At 41.6% G+C, this 17385-nt stretch overlaps 1 protein-coding gene, 2 long non-coding RNA genes and 1 pseudogene across 5 annotated transcripts in view; 2 read left to right on the top strand and 2 right to left on the bottom strand.

Moving 5' to 3' along the window:
• nrg3b (neuregulin 3b) overlaps nt 1-17385 on the bottom strand; it is a 422858-nt gene that overhangs the window by 242530 nt on the left and 162943 nt on the right. The window lies entirely within an intron of this gene.
• Nucleotides 4963-6438, top strand: LOC148347835 (uncharacterized). Its single transcript, XR_015848112.1, has 2 exons — nt 4963-5208; nt 5974-6438. It is a non-coding gene; the product is annotated as an uncharacterized LOC148347835 (long non-coding RNA).
• Nucleotides 6522-7703, bottom strand: LOC148347834 (uncharacterized). Its single transcript, XR_015848111.1, has 2 exons — nt 7316-7703; nt 6522-6901 (listed from the first exon to the last, which is right to left on the bottom strand). It is a non-coding gene; the product is annotated as an uncharacterized LOC148347834 (long non-coding RNA).
• LOC148347833 (U2 spliceosomal RNA) lies at nt 16695-16867 on the top strand (annotated as a pseudogene).

Here is a 17385-nt window from a genome sequence, read left to right as displayed (position 1 = left end):
GCTGCTAGAGCTGCTGTGCTAATGATTATGGCGCATTGTTGGGGTTTGGCACGCCTCTTTTCTACCAAGGGGGCGACGAGCAGGTTTAGAAATGGGCAGATGTAAGGGTTACTTTAACTTGATTACTTTCGATTACTTTTGGATGACTCCAATACCAAATATGCTAATACAAGACAAAATAAACTAAATATGAATAAAATGACTCAACGGAATACATGGAACGACAAAAATGATGTTGGCAAGCTGTTTGGATTTATTTTCATTTTGTTTCTGTCGCATTTGATGTTTGTTTTGCCGGAGATCAAAGAGATCACGTTACTCTCCTCTCCTGGCTTTCGACGCGTTGCTGACCTCGACCACAATTTTTGCTCTCCCGTCCCGGCAACCGACCTGTTTTTTCCGCTCCCGACACCGCAATCGCTCGCCACGGAAGTGCCACTTCCGCGTTCAGAACGCCAATAAAACTGAGAGAAACTGATGCTCATTTTGACCTTTATTTTCATAAATAATGGTTTCAAAACAAGGTGCAAGCAGTTATTTTGTAAATATGTCACCAAATTCTGCAAACAAGAATCCTGACTTCTTTACTTTTGGTGCAGACGGCGCCGGGCGAGAGACAGGAGGGAGTGCTTGCGCTTCGTGCATAGCTTCACCTACCTCTACGGCTCGGTTCTGTCAGTCCCCTTTTGTCGGTCCGTCTAAAAATCGCTGTTTTTACACGGCAAGCCCTTTCTCGCCTGTCCTGTTTTTTTGCTCCTGTTTTTCTCCCGTTACGATCTGTTTTGATCTCAACCACGTCTACTCTCCTCTCCTGGCTTTCGACTTGTTTCCGATCCCGATTACGTTTTTGCTCTTCAATCCCGGCTACTGCCCAGTTTTTTTCCGTTCCCGACACCGCCATCGCTCGCCACGGAAGTCCCACTTCCGCGTTCGGAGCGACCTGCTTCCTGCGACCAGCGATCACCTGATCGTGTGGGCCATTCTTTCCCTTCTTCCCACTAAAACTGTGAGTAACGTTACGCGAGTGGGTCCTGTTTCCGTTCTGGTCATGACACCCTGCTTTATAAGCATATTTTGGCCATCACATGTGTTTTTTTTTCCTTTGTTTCTGGATTATTTTGGAGGAAATGATGTCAGTATTTCAGTGCCCACTTGTTCGTTTGTTACCTTGGTCATTATTTTTCCATTACCCGTTTCAGTCTTTGTTCCCGGTTTATATTTTTTTCAGATTTTGATTTTGTTTATTTTGCGACCACTCATTTGTTTGCTACTTTGTACCTCATTTAGGTTATTAAACACTATCCCTCTTTTTGAGAACCCCTGCCTCCCGTTTCCGCTTCCCCCGCATGGGTCCATCCTCCCAAAACCTAACATTCTCCATCGAAACCTTCCCGACACACCGTGAAACCATCGAAATTAAAACGCCGCTGCCCGTTTTCTTGACATGGAGCTCGATGAAGCTAAATGCGCCGTGAAACAGCAACTGGGTCGGCGGTTCGTTTTCTCGGGATTTTATGCAAAAGAGGTACGAGGGAAAAGGTTGTATAACGCACCATCTGATAGGAGGGAAGATGTCAGATTAGAACCACTAGGGGGGGCTTTTTAGTTCAGGAGAGAATGTTATTTTGGCAGAAAGTAGTGGAAGTCATGGAAACTACAGACTGTTATGACAGCATCCCTTGATCTAAAACCTCCATGAGGGCAAGGAAAAACTCAAAAAAAAACCTCAACATGAGGAAAATGAAGAAACCTTGAGAAGGGACAGTCTCAAAGGGCTGCACAGACCACAGACTATTGCAAACTACAGACTATTATGACAGCATCCCCTGATCTAAAACCTCCATGAGGGCAAGGAAAAACTCAAAGAAAACCTCAACATGAGGAAAATGAAGAAACCTTGAGAAGGGACAGTCTCAAAGGGCTGCACAGACCACAGACTATTGCAAACTACAGACTATTATGACACGATCCCCTGATCTAAAACCTCCATGAGGGCAAGGAAAAACTCAAAAAAACCTCAACATGAGGAAAATGAAGAAACCTTGAGAAGGGACAGTCTCAAAGGGCTGCACAGACCACAGACTATTGCAAACTACAGACTATTATGACACGATCCCCTGATCTAAAACCTCCATGAGGGCAAGGAAAAACTCAAAAAAACCTCAACATGAGGAAAATGAAGAAACCTTGAGAAGGGACCACATATGAGGTCATACCAGGTTGCAAGAAATGTGTTTTTCTTAGATACAAAAAGTTTATGTTCTGTTCAGGGTTCTTACGGGTGCTTGAAATCCTTGAATTTGTCTCTACATCTCCAAGGATATATGGGTAGACAATGTCCCACAACCTACTTTAGAGAAAGTGCAGCCTTGTGTTCCCTATTTATGCCCACTCCTATCTGTCCCCATTTGTCAGTCCGTCTGCCAACCTCAGTTATCACTATGAAAGCCTTTTTCAACCCTGACTCCCACCTGTTTTTTGCTCCCGTCTGTTTCTGATCCTGACCACATCTACTCTCCCATCCCGGCTTTCGACCTCTTTTGTCCACGACAACATCTACTCTCCTTTCCTGGCTGAAGACTCGCTTCTGACCACGTTTTTGCTCTCCTGTCCCGGCTACTGATCCGTTTTTTCCGTTCCTGACACCGCCATCGCTCCAAATCACAAACCGAGTACGGGAGCAACTTGCTTCCCTTCCTCTATCCTTTATTAAAACTTGTGAGAAACGTAACGCAATCGGGTCCTGTTTCTGTTCTGGTCCTGAGTTCTATAAATGTTTGCATCCTGCTTCATCTTATTGTTTCAAAAATGTTCCATTTTCTTCCTTTGTTTTTTTGTTCCTGCATGATATTCTGTTTTTTCTATCTGTTTTCTGATCAAAGGGCTGCCACTTAGCACTCTATTTGCCCTAAGGCGTATTTCGAAGGGCCACATTTAATGGAGGAGCACAAAAAAAACATTCGGAAAGGCTTCAAAAACAAGCAGATGCCGCGGGGGTGTTTACTATAAAAGGAAAACTTTTCAATCTGATTCCAACAGAAACAGGAATAATTTAGCAAAACTGGACAAAATTGAGTCAGAATCGGAATAAGGTGTCATGTTTACTGATATGAATCACCTGTGCCCGTTAATTTGGCTCCAACTGCCCTGGATTCTGATTGGCTCCCTGTCCCTATTCAAACCCACTCCTATCTGTCCTTTTGTCAGTCCGTCTGCGAACCTCAGTTAACACTAGGCAAGCCTTTTTCGACCCTGACTCCCATCTGTTTTTTTGCTCCCGCCTGTGCCTTGACCACGCCTACTCTCCTGTCCCGGCTTTGGACCACTTTTGTCCCGGACCAAATCTACTCTCCTTTATCTGGCTTACGACTCGTTTCCGACCCCAACCACGTTTTTGCTTTCCTGTCCCAGCTGCTAACCCATTTTTCAGTTCCTCTTCTGGCTTTCGACTTGTTTCCGATCCCGATCACGTTTTTGCTCTTCAATCCTGGCTACTGACCCGTTTTTTTACCGTTCCCGACACCGCCATCGCTCGCCACAGAACTCCCACTTCCACGTTCAGAGCGCCCTGCTCGCCCTGGCCAGCGATCACCGGTGTGTGCCTTCCTTTCCCTCCTTCCCAATAAAACTGAGAGAAACGTACGCTAGTGGGTCCTGTCTCTGTTCTGGTCCTGACATCAAGATCATTGATGCTCATTTTGACCTTTATTTTCATAAATAATGGTTTCAAAACAAGGTGCAAGCAGTTATTTTGTAAATATGTCACCAAATTCTGCAAACAAGAATCCTGACTTATTTACCTTCGGCGCAGACGGCGCCGGGCGAGAGACAGGAGGGAGAGCTTGCGGTTTGTGCATAGCTCCACCCACCTCTACCGCTCGGTTCCGTCAGTCCCCTTTTGTCGGTCCGTCTGCAAATCTGTTTTTACACGGCAAGCCCTTTCTCGCCTGTCCTGTTTTTTTGCTCCTGTTTTTCTCCCGTTACGATCTGTTTTGAGCTCAACCACGTCTACTCTCCTCTCTTGGCTTTCGACTTGTTTCCGATCCCGATCACGTTTTTGTTCTTTAATCCCAGCTACCGACCTGTTTTTTTTTAGTTCCCGACACCGCCATTGCTCGACCAGCAATCACTGGATCGTGTGTGCCATCCCTTTCCCTTCTTCCCACTAAAACTGTGAGTAACGTTACGCGAGTGGGTCCTGTTCCATTCTGGTGCTTTATAAGGATATTTTGGCCATCATATGTATTTTTTTTTCCCGTTCCAGTTTTTGTTCCTGGTTTGGATTTTTTTCAGATTTAGATTTTGTTTATTCTTTCAAGCACTCCTTTGTTTGCTACTTTGTACCTCATTTTGGTTAATAAACACTTTTGGAGCACCCCTGCCTCTAGTTCCCGCTTCCCCCGCATGGGTCCATTATTATTTTGGGCGATATTTTGTTACTGCCATCGCTCGCTACGGAAGATCCACTTCTGCGTTTGGAGCGACTTGCTTCCTCCGAATCGTTGGCGCAGCCCTTCCTCTTTCCCTTAATAAAACTTGTGAGAAACGGAACGCAATTGGGTCCTGTTTCTGTCCTGGTCCTGACAAAGAAATCGTTTCCCGTACCGATCCCGTTCGACAGACCGCTCATTGCTTCCATACCAAAATCAACTGTGAAAACTGACACAATTCTGATCTTTCCGATTCGGAATCCGTCTCCCCTCTATCCTTCTTCTCTCCGATGAGAAGTAGCACCTTGGTGCTGTGCTAGTCCCGGACATTGACCGGAACTAGCAGTAATTGAATGCGAGAGATGAGCTCCGGGCCAGACCCGTCAGAACAAACGGACCCGAGACGGGACGTGACGTTTCCTCCGGCCACGGAACCAGCGCAAGCCCCGACGCGTCGACTGCTTGGGTTTTGACGAACATCGCGCTTGTGCTGACTGGAAAAAAAAGGATGGGTTTACACTCGCCCGGAGTCTTTGGCTGAGTCCCATTCTTCGCACTTTCACTCGCTATGTGCCCTAGTCACTCGGTTTGCGCGTTCACGTGAAAATGGGGTGTGTCCCGATACTCTCAAGACCGAGGCAGAAGTGCCCTCAAACCATGTCGTAGCCACTTCAAGACCGAGGGGGCTCTCGACCTCACTTGGCGGCGAAGTGACTACCCAGAAGGCTTTGCGAATTCTCAATATCAACAAACATGCCCGGAAAGGAACCGCACAAATGTAAGTAGTTTTCCACAACCACGCATGTATTTGCAACAAAATGTATTGAGATATCTTAGTTAGACGTAAATGCAATAGAAAATCGTATTTTCGCGTTAAAACACGAACATTGCAAAATCGCTACTTTACGAAGTGCACTAATCTACCAAGGGAGCTGGCAAAAAAAAAATCTTCACGCTACAAACTTTAAAGTAGGATAACTGGGCAGAAAATCACGGTTCAGCCCATCCCTGTTTTTATCTTAAACGAGTCGTCCTTTTACATCTACTGTACATGGCCAGTCGCTAAAGGAGCATAGTCAGAATAACGTTCTGGACATACGCGCTTGTTTACTGCACACAATTTCGGGTGTCGTGTTTTATTTACAATATGATTCTTTCATGTGAGATCAGAATGCATTAGTTTTCATCATGCATTATGAGTAATGTCTCCGAATTTCACGTGGAAATACAGTTGAAACAAACTACTATCACATAGTCCACTGCCTTCTCTGTAAACACATATTAAGTAAACTAATTACCTTCTCAAAATGTTGTCCAAATGTGGAGACAATTCTAAAGCATATGTGATGCTGGCCAATAGAAGGCTCATACAGCCATAAGAATAACATGTCAATTTTGTGTATCTATTCACTATCAAATAATTATCCAGAACACATCCTATAATTTCCTGTCTCACATCAACTTGCTGAGCATCCTATACTCAGTTGTTTTTGTACAATACATCAGCATTAAGTAATTCTTGTTTTTTCCACCCAACCTAAAGGCCACTGTAGAACGTCCCGTGGAAGAGCTGGTCACCATCACAGCTACCACGCCATCCACACCACCGGGCACGTCGTTGGCACCTTCTAATCCGGCGCCAAACCCCAAATCACCCAGAAAAAAAAGGAAGCACGATACACTCCTTGACTTTTTGAAAGCGGAGTCTGCCGGAGTGAGGAAAAGGCTCGAAGAAACTGTGGCCAAAACTGAGCGGTTCCCGTCCTTTTTGGGAAGCTCGTGGACAAATTTCCAGAACAGTGACATCTCTGCAATGTTTCCCTTTGTTTTATAAAAGGATAATATTGTTTTTTTTATTAAGAACTCAATGAAGTTCCAGTTTGTGTTTTCCAGCTTCATGGAAGTATTGGTATATTTTTGTTAAAATTTGTGACACATTATTTACTATTATGTATTTTGGCCCAATGTGAGTTTGTTTTTCTGAAAGTAAACTATTATTTAAGCTGGAGTGATTTGTAGTTGTTTTCTTTCCAACAGTCACATAGTTCACACACAGTATCTCACATCATTATGAAATAAACCACCAAGGTGTTACTCAAAATGAAGATGTTTATTGAATAGTAATGCAGAAAAGCACATAATGCAAATGTGGGTCTGACTTAAAGAGCCTAAATATGGCTTTTGGGCAATTTATTCCATATTAACTGTGGACAATTCTTTGTACGGTGGACCTGGGAACCCTGAAGACCCGTGACACCACACGGTAGGACAGAGCGTGGGCCAGCCAGTACACGTAGATCAGGACCTCCAGCCACGGCCCTGTTCCCTCTTTAGCAGCTCATGCAGGGCCCACATAACCTAACCTTCTTGCTCAACCTTAAGTCCTGAATGAGTTCTGACTCCACATCCAACCATAAGCACAGGATGGGAACATTCCTGTCCAACCTGTCCACGCTTATGGGACAGCCACTCTGGAACACAATAGATAACAATTTAGACATAAAAGTGGGCATAGAAAAGAAAAAGACCGCTTTAACTGTGATGTAAGCATCATGAAAAAATGTTGAAATGACCTTTTTTATATCCAATGACAACTCTTTTGAATTAAATTCCTTATGAACTAAGGTTTTTGGGTCGTACAGGGAAGTTTGGTGACGATATTATGTCAGCTTAAGGGTCAGGTGGACTGTTCTTGTGTTTGTTTACTTTTCGTCATGTCACACATTCAAAACCCCTACTATATGTCATAAAATGGCATTAAGATACTAATAAGTAGATTGCCATTTATGTCTACACAAACATAGGGTATTATGTGAACGTGCATTGTATGTTAACTCTTACTGTATTTTACCGAACGGGTCATTTTTTTTAATGAGTGTACGTACCTTGTAAAGATGAATCAGCACTACATAGCGCCAAAGCTGTCTTCAGTATAGCACATTTCTCCTCCGTTGATTGGAGACACGGAAAAGATGATGAGCTTTCAGGCAATCGGTAATAACACAGCTGTAGCGGGCATTTTTAACGTTGCACGAACTCTCCAACTGACACACTACGTTGAGACTCGAGTTGTTTACATGTGACGTAGGCCTATACGTCACTAAGGTCTACAGCCAATTAATATTACCGCCATCTCCTGGACAGGGGTGGAACCTTGCAAGTCTTGTCCAAACCTTTTCCACTTTGCACTCCACTCGATGAGGGCACTCCTCTATCGAGGGACCTCACTGGAGGGTTCTCGGGGCCGAGTGAGAGAAATGGGATTGGGCCTTTGATTCACTGTCACTCTTGGAATTTCTCTTTGGATTAAACAGGGGTGGCAAACCATTTTAAGCTCAAGGGCCACATTTTACAAACAGGGAATTACAAAACGATGTGGCCCCTTTGGACCTATTTAGACACACGGGTCACCGGGGACCCGCATTAATGCAACGGTGCTCCCTGCCCAGTCGCGCATCCCGTGCCTCTTGCCTTAACCGGCACCTACCAACTCGCTTAAAACTGGTGCGGACCAAGGTATTCCAAATATTAACTTTAAACAAAGCATTTCGATTTCTGCCAAGTCCCCTGAATGTCAAGCATGGGTAAAAAGCCTGGGGTCTGCTTCCCAGATTAAACGTGATTAGGTTTGGCTGGGAAATGGAGCGCGTAATTGCTCCGTTAACCTGCTACCCCAATCTTTGCCCGCGGAGTAACGGGAGTGGGTGGAATGTTTGACTTAAGGGAAAAAGAGAGAGGGGAAAAAATGAGAAAGAGAACACGAAAGAAAGAGTAAAAGGGAGAGATAAGTTAGCACATAGAAAAAATGAGAAAAATAGAGAAAGCACAATAGAAAGAATGAGAGCGAAGTCACAAAAAAAATAGAGAAATATAGAGGTGGAGAAAAAAATATGAAAAAGAAAGTATGAAGAAGAAAAAAGAAATAAAGACAGAGAGAAAATGAATAGAATGAGAGAGGAGTAAAAGACAGAGAGAGAAATAGAGAAGGCACAAGAGAGAGAGAAAGACAAACGAGGGAGTGAGAAAGAGAGAAAGAAATAGATAAAAGGAGAGAAAGAGAGGGGGAAAAAAAATAATGGCAGAAGAGGTGGGTTAAAAAGAGAGGGAGAGAAAACAAGTGAGAAAGAAAGAGAGAAAAGATGTAATAGAAAGAGTAAAAGGAGAAAAGGCGAGAGAAAAAGAGAGAGCACAATAGCAAGAGAAAGAGTGAGAGAGAGCACAAAAGATAGAGAAAGGGGAGTGAGGAAAAACTGTCTGAAAAAAAGAAAGGAAGAGAGAAAGAAATATAGAACAAGATGAATAGATTGAAGAGTAAAAGACAGAGAAAGAGAGAAAGAAAGAAAGAAAATGAGTGAGAAAGAGACAAAGACATAGAAAAAAGGAGAAGATAGAGTGAAAAAACGAAGAAAGACAGAAAAAGTAAGACTTAAAAAGAGAGAGACCAAAGAGAAAGAGTGAGAGAAAAAATGTAATAGACCGAAAAAAGGAGAAAAGGTGAGAGAAAGAGCGAGAAATATGGGGAGTGAGGAAAAAAAAGCAAGAGAGAAAAATCTATAGAGAGCTAGATAAATAGATTGAGAGAAGGGTAAAAGACAGAGAAAGAGAGAAAGAAAGGGAGTGAGAAAGCGACAAAGAACTAGAAAAAAGGAGAAGATAGAGTGATAAAATAGAGAAAGACAGAAAAAGTAAGAGTTAAAAAGCAAGAGAGACCAAAGAGAAAGAGTAAGAGTGAGAGAAAAAATGTAACGGACAGAAAAAAGCGGAAAACGTGAGAGAAATAGAGAGAGCACAATAGGAACTAGAAGAAAGATGTAGATAGCAAGATGAATAGATAGAAGAGTAAAGTAAAAGACAGAGAAAGAAAGAAAGAAAGAAAGAAAGAAAGAAAGAAAAGGAGTGAGAAAGAGACAAAGAAATAGGAGAAAGGAGAGGAAGATAGAGTGATAAAATGAAGAAAAAAAGAAAAAGTAAGACTTAAAAAGAAAGAAACCAAAAAGAAAGAGTGAGAGAAAAAATGTAATAGGAACTAGAAGAAAGATGTAGATAGCAAGATGAATAGATTGAAGAGTAAAAGACAAAGAAAGAAAGAAAGAAAGAAAAGGAGTGAGAAAGAGACAAAGAAATAGGAAAAAGGAGAGGAAGATAGAGTGATAAAATGAAGAAAGAAAGAAAAAGTAAGACTTAAAAAGAAAGACACCAAAAAGAAAGAGTGAGGGAGAAAATGTAAAAAAGACAGAGAAAGAGAGAAAGAAAGAAAGAAAAGGAGTGAGAAAGAGACAAAGAAATAGGACAAAGGAGAGGAAGACAGACTGATCAAATGAAGAAAGACAGAAAAAGTAAGACTTAAAAAGACCAAAAAGAAAGAGTGAGAGAGAAAGTGTAATAGACAGAAAAGAGGAGAAAAGGTGAGAGAAATAGAGAGAAAACAATAGCGAGAGAAAGAGTGGGAGAAAGAGGGAGAAATATGGGGAGTGAGGAAAAACTATATGAAAAAGAAAGAAAAAGAGAAAAATACATAGAGAGCTAGATGAATAGATTGAGAGAAGAGTAAAAGACAGAGAAAGAGAGAAATAAAGAAAGGTAGTGAGAAAGAGACAAAGAAATAGAAAAAAGGAGAAGAAAATAGAGTGATAAAATAGAGAAAGACAGAAAAAGAAAGAGTTAAAAAGCGAGAGAGACCAAAGAGAAAGAGTGAGAGAAAAAATGTAATAGACCTTAAAAAGCAAAAAAGGTAAGAGAAATAAAGAGAGCGAGAGAAAGAGTGAGAGAGAGAGCAGAAAAGATAGGGGAAGGGAAAAATGTGGAGGAAAAGAAAGAAAAATAGATGAAAAAGAAGGAGAGAAAGAGAGGGACATAAAAGAGAAATAGAAAGAAGGAATACGAGTGAGCACAAGCAAGAGAGAAAAAAAGAGAGTGAAAAGGGGGAAAAAAGAAAATCAGAGAGAAAGAGAGAGGGATGAAGGAGAAAAAAGAGAGAGTTGAATTATGAAAAAAGAGAAAAAAAAACAAAGGGAGGGAGTGTGAAAGAAAGAGAAAGACGCAGAGTGCGGAAAAAAAATAAAATAGAGAAAGCAAGAAGCAAGTGGAATCCCTACCTAGTCGTCACCGCCATGTTTGTCTGCTATCCTGCTGCTACGCAATGATCAATTACCACTAGTTTTCCTTGGACAGCAGTGCCCTCCAGTGGTCAAATACCACACACTTGTGCTTTAAAACGACAACGGCACAAAAACACAGCCGTCCCCAAAATAATATAGAGTTAAATCAAATATATATCACAATCAAACAGGAAGTCATAGGCAAAAAACCCTAGGCGAGCACTAAGAAAAGAAGATTATTTTTGGACGGTCTGTGCGTATTGGGACAGCCTCAAAAGACCCCCGGTGTCAATATTCCGTATTTGACTATTAGCATCTTCACAGCGTCCCAATCCGGTGGCAGCGTTTCCTCTCCACTCCCCTGTGTCCTCATTATCTTCTATTCGAGTTCATGCAGTGAGCCGCCAAATAAACCGGTGGCTCGTCGGATAGAAATATGCACCGTCGCTGAAAAGTGTCGGGTCACCCAGGACTTTTTCGGTGTTTTGGAGTCTTCCGATTTTAGTTTTCTTGTGCCCGTGTTCTATTTCTGTGTTTAACACTACACAGGGCGCACCGCGTGATCGGGATCGGGTGGAATGTTTCACCTCGCAAGGTGCGAAAGTTCCGTGCTTTACTGTTCTCTTACGTTCTCCCTTGAAATGAGATACCGGTTTTAGTAACAAGAGGGGACTAGAGTCTAGATTAAAAAAAAAACAAGTTGGAGTTTGTTCTTTGGCTTCCTCCACTTGCGAACCTTTGATTTATTCATTCGCTGAAAAGGTATTCTACATTTATAATAACATGTTCATAATGGAGAAATGTTCTCTCTCTCTTTCTCTCTTTCTATGTCTTTCTCTCCTTTTTCACTTCTTTGTTCTATTTATTCCTGTCTCCCTCTTTCTCCTTCTCTTTTTTATTTCTCTCTCTCTTTTTATGTCTCTTTTTACCCCTTTCTTCCTTATTCTTTTAGTCTTTCACTCACTCTCTCTCTTTCTATGTTATCTTTCTCTTTATCCTCACCTTTTGGTAAATCTCTCTTGTTCTTTATCTCTTCCTCATTCTTTCTTTCTGTATTCTTTCTGTGTCTCACTTCCTCTTTTTTCTTTCTCTCCTTTCTTTTTTTACCTCTCTCTCCACCTCTTTCTTTCTTTTTACCTCTCTCTCTCCACCTTTTTCTTTCTTTCCTTCTCACTCCCTCTCTCTTGTTTCCTCTGTCTCTGCTTCTTTTTTATTTCTCTTTTTCTAAGTCTATTTTTCCCTGTCTTCCTCTTCCTTTTCGTCTTTTCCCCTTTTTCTGTCTGTCTCTCTCTCTCTCTCTCTCTTTTATCTTCCTCTTTTTATTCGTTCTCCTTTGCTTTCTCTGTCTTGTTCTCTCGTTCTTTCCTTCTGTCTTTCTTTCTGCCTCTCACTTTTTTTTGTTGTTCGTTTTCTGCATTCTCTTTTCACCTCTCTCTCCACCTCTTTCTTTTTCTTTCTTTCTCTCTCCCTCTCTTGTTTCCTCTGTCTTTGCTTCTTTTTTTATTTCTCTTTTTCTAAGTCTATTTTTTCCCTTTCTTCCTCTTCCTTTTCCTCTTTTCCCCTTTTTCTGTCTCTCTCTTTCTCTCTCTTTTATCTTCCTTTTTATTCGTTCTCCTTTGCTTTCTCTGCCTTGTTCTCTCGTTCTTTCCTTCTGTCTTTCCTTCTGTCTTTCTTTCTGCCTCTCACTTTTTTCTTTTTGTTATTTCTCTCCATTCTCTTATTACCTCTCTCTCCACCTGTTTCTCTCTTTTTACCTCTCTCCACCTATTTCTTTCTCTCTCTCTCTTTTTCCTCTGTTTCCTCTTATTTTTTAGTCTTCTCTTTCTCTCTGTCTCTTTTTTGCCTTTTCTTTTTTTGGTCTTTTCCCCCCTTTCTGTCTGTCTCTCTCTCTCTCTCTCTTTTATCTTCATCTTTTTATTCTTTCTCCTTTGCTTTCTCTGTCTTGTTCTCTCGTTCTTTCTTTCTGTCTTTCTTTCTGCCTCTCACTTTTTTCTTTTTGTTCTTTCTCTCCATTCTCTCATTACCTCTCTCTCCACCTGTTTCTCTCTTTTTACCTCTCTCCACCTATTTCTTTCTCTCTCTCTCTTTTTCCTCTGTTTCCTCTTATTTTTTAGTCTTCTCTTTCTCTCTGTCTCTTTTTTGCCTTTTCTTTTTTTGGTCTTTTCCCCCCTTTCTGTCTGTCTCTCTCTCTCTCTCTCTTTTATCTTCATCTTTTTATTCTTTCTCCTTTGCTTTCTCTGTCTTGTTCTCTCGTTCTTTCTTTCTGTCTTTCTTTCTGCCTCTCACTTTTTTCTTTTTGTTCTTTCTCTCCATTCTCTCATTACCTCTCTCTCCACCTGTTTCTCTCTTTTTACCTCTCTCCACCTATCTCTTTTTCTTTCTCTTTTTTTCCTCTGTTTCCTCTTCTTTTTTAGTTTTCTCTTTCTCTCTGTCGCTTTTTTCTCTTTTCTTTTTCTTTTGGTCTTTTCCCCCCTTTCTGTCTGTCTCACTCTCTCTCTCTTTTATCTTCATCTTTTTATTCTTTCTCCTTTGCTTTCTCTGTCTTGTTCTCTCGTTCTTTCCTTCTGTCTTTCTCTCTGCCTCTCACTTTTTTCTTTTTGTTATTTCTCCCTATTCTCTTATTACCTCTCTCTCCACCTGTTTCTCTCTTTTTACCTCTCTCCACCTATCTCTTTCTCCCTCTGTCTCTTTTTCCTGTTTCCTCTTCTTTTTTAGTTTTCTCTTTCTCTCTGTCTCTTTTTGCCTTTTCTTTTTCTTTTGGTCTTTTCCCCCCTTTCTGTCTCTCTCTCTCTCTCTCTCTCTCTCTCTCTCTCTCTCTCTCTCTCTCTCTCCTATCTTTCCCTTTTTATCACCTCTCTCCCTCATTCTCTCTCTCTTTATTTCTGTCTCTCACTTTCCCTGTCTTTTTGTTCTTTTTTTATCTTTTTACCTCTCTGTCTCTTTATATCCATCTATCTCCCCTTTTCTCTTTATCTCCCTTTCTTGTTTTACCACTCTCTCCTTTTTCTCCTTTTCCCATTACTCTTCTCTATCCTAATATTTTCTTTTTTCCCTTTCTCTCCCCTTTCTTTCTCTCCGTCTCTTTCTCACTCTCTCGCTTTCTCTATTTTCTTTCTCGATGATCAGAACCGCCTCACACCTGCCCCAGTTCCCGCCTCCGCAACTCCCAATCCACTCGACCTTTTGCTAGTCTGCACTTAAGACATCCCTGCGCTTTTTTTTCTTTTTTTTCTTTTTTCTTTTTTTTTCTTTTTCTCTCCTCCCCTCCTTGGCATCTGCCCACTGCTCCACGACACCTCGTTTCTTACACGAACTCATCTTCCCTCCTCCTACAGCCCATGAGCGGAGGTTGAGTTGCAAGTGGGAAAAATAGAAGAAACTCTCAGAAATCACTGCAATCTTTAAAGCAGGTGTTTATTTATTTTTTTTCTAATACGTCTTCTTTGCTAGCTTAGCTGCAGATACTCGCTGAGGGATGGTAATTAGCGCCCCCTGGTCAGCTGAATTTGTATTGTATTAAAGGATTTTCTCACCGTACGTAATTATGTCGATTGGAGTGGCATTCTCAAGTACAGAATATTACGAAAATGTCTCACTTCTTTGGCTTTTTAACAAGTTGAGCAATTTCAAACACCAACATCTGATACTAGTGATGTCAGGTATCTGAGAACACGGCTAAAGAGGCACGATCTGGTCGAGCGTCACCCGTCTATATAAAGAGGAACTGATCGATAGTTTATCTCTCTTGCCTCTTGTCTACTGCCCCGCATGACGGGTGCTTGATGTGGCCGTGCAGGCCCCTGAAATCCAGCACATGGGCCACTCGTTGCTACCAACCGGAGCACGAGACCAAAACTCTCGGCAGGACGGTTTCAAAATCAAAACCGTGTCTGCTGGTTCTTGGGAAAGAGTCTTTTTTGGTGTACAAGGGAAACAACTCAAATCGACTAGGATTATAGCGAATACTTTCTTTTTGTCCTTGTAACTTTTACTGGTCGAAAACTCCCATAATCTCCAAACCCTGCTGATTTTTCCGGAGCCGATTTTATGGTCAGTCCGTTTCGTAAAACGGAGTCTAGATAGATAGACTTATGGAGGTCATATCTCCGAAAGGAGTAACTAGCGTCAAGTGGATTTATTCCCCGACCCTTACACAGATGTGGTTTTGTAAGGTACAAAACAACAAACCTGAAAAACACTCACTAGAATCCATCTGTGACCACCATCGTAGATCAAGGAGATCGTGATTGGAGAAACCACCAGAATGCACTTAGCGCTTAGAATGGAGAGTATGTTAGGATGATTGCAATGCGTGCCCAACGTGTGCCCAATTTGGTCTTGCGGAAGTTAGAAGGGGAGGTACGTTGTTTGAAGTTAAAAGTAGAATATTTGCTCTATTAAGTATGTGTTAACGATGACCAACTGTGTTCAAAGAGCCTTTATGATTGTTACCATTGTTGAACTGAAGCTTAAAGGAGTGTGGATGCACCTTGTATATAACGTTTTTTGAGTGTTGGCGTTGAGCCTAGTTTGTTAAACGTTTTTAAACTGAAACGCAGAACGAGGTTTGTGAGTGTGGCTGTAAAGGGGAAAAGTGTGAAGCACATTGTAAAGCTCTTTGGGAGGTCTTCATTGACTTGAAAAGTGCCATAGAAGTGCAGACTATTTACCATTTAGCATCTTGATTATCCTCAAAACGTTAGGAGGCTCATTCCCTTATTGGTGTGTGTGTGTGTGAATGGGTTAGTGTGAAGCACATTGTAAAGCGCTTCGGGAGGTCTTCATTGACTTGAAAAAGGCCATAGAAATGCAGACTACTTAACATTTAGCATCTTGATTATCCTCAAAACGTTTTGGAGGCCGACTCCCTATTTGTGTGTGAGTGTGTGTGTGAATGGGTTAGTGTGAAGCACATTGTAAAGCGCTTTGGGAACTATTCATTGACATTGTCTATAGAAATGCAGTTCATTTACCATTTAGCATCTTGATTATCCTCAAAACGTTTGGAGGCTGACTCCCTATTGGTGTGTGAGTGTGTGTGTGTGAATGGGCATTGTGTGAAGCATATTGTAAAGCGCTTTTGGAGGTCTTCATTGACTTGAAAAGCGCTAATAATAATAATAATAGTAATAATAATCGCGTCGAAAAAAAAATCTCCCGATTTCCCATTTCTGAAACTTAACATGTATGACAGACGGGAGCAAAAACGGGACAGGTGGGAGTCGGGATAGAAAAAGGCTTGCCTAGTATACACTGAGGTTCGCAGACGGACTGTGAACAGGGGACAGATGGGAGTACCGTAAATTCCGGACTATAAGCCGCTACTTTTTTCCCAAATGTTCAGCCCTGCGGCTTATTCAGTGAAGCGGACAATTTATGTAATTTTTCCAACGGCCACCAGCGGCGCTGGAGTATAAAAGGTAAGATTAAGAACAGTAGAATATGTGCGCCAAGAAAGACTGCAACCTCTAAGTTTATGCATACATTGTCTGTTAAGTCAAGGTACTTTCCGATAATGAGGCGCCCTTGATGGCGATAGTTATGAGGAGGAAGATGAGTACAATCTTCCGTGAATTTCTCAATTACAGGAGGCTTTTTTTTAACAGTCACGTTTGATACATTGCGAGTGTGATCCTACTAGCGTGTTGGTACATTCCAAAGGCATGGTTTGGGATGAAAGTTATATTATTATTATTAAAGCTTTGAAAACTCTCTCGGTGTACCGTCTTTCTTCGTAAATATGTGTAACCATGTATAATATGTATTTGCAACTGTACATTTTTGTAATGTATTTATTTTAGAGATTTATTCTGTTATGTGTTCTACGGGCGACTCAAAAAGAAGGGGCGGAGCAAACGCGGGCTGATGGGAAGTGGGGTAAAGCTGAGTTACCGGTAGATTTGTCTGTCGTCGCAGCGGACAATAGTGGATGTATATTTTTCCCACCCTTAACTTTGGAAATATACATTTTGTTTCCTTGGATACTTTCAACAGGACCCGGACTTTACAAATCTGCATCATACGTTAATTACGGGTATCATTTTCCAATCATTACACCGACTGTGGTTTTAGGATTGTGTACTAGTGACTTTTGGATTGTGGGATTCCAAAAAAGTCGGCATGCGGTTAAAAAGTCGGCTGTTCTGAATTTATAATGGGAATCACTCTTGTTTCTCTTCATTTCGAATAAATCTTCAATGAAGGATATTTAGTTTGAGAACTGTCGCCGTGATCGTAAGGATCACTATTTTTGCAATCGGGAGATGGAATAAGAGCTTGCTCTGTCCACTCCACGCACCGGCCCGGTATTGCAGTACCTCCGGGAACGATGCATTCGTGCTGATCGCTGCTTGGCCCTATGGCTAGGACCTTAACTCAGCCTCTTGGCTGGGAGCAAGTGTCTCGGCCTCTTGACTTTGTAGCGTATTATGATTTGACCGATAACGGATAATGGATAATTGATAAAGAATATAGAACAATAACCCTTAAAAAATCCCCCCCCCCCTTTTGGATTGTGTCGGTAGGAGGCTAAGACCTTGACTCAGCCTCTTGGCTGGGAGCAAATGTCTCGGCCTATTGGCTTTATGTTGTATTATGACTTGATGGATAATGAATAATTGATAAAGAATATAGAACAATAAATCTCTACAAAATCACGATCGTGGGACTTACAGCCTGGTGTCACGAATTTTAATGCGGGCGCGCGCGGCTTATATACAGGTGCGGCTTGTGTAAGTACAAAAGTGGAAAATCACTTAAAAAGTGATGGGTGCGGCTTATATTAGGTGCGCTCTATAGTCCGGATTTTACGGTATTTATGATTTCAAACACCCTTTTTTTTTATAAATTTGTGCCAA

The sequence above is a fragment of the Urocampus carinirostris genome, chromosome 19 (genome assembly GCF_059441175.1).
Source record: "Urocampus carinirostris isolate Australia breed hairy pipefish chromosome 19, RoL_Ucar_1.0, whole genome shotgun sequence".
NCBI lineage: Eukaryota > Metazoa > Chordata > Actinopteri > Syngnathiformes > Syngnathidae > Urocampus > Urocampus carinirostris.
Note: the sequence above shows the minus strand (reverse complement) of the source record. Positions and strands in the feature narration are given on the sequence as shown.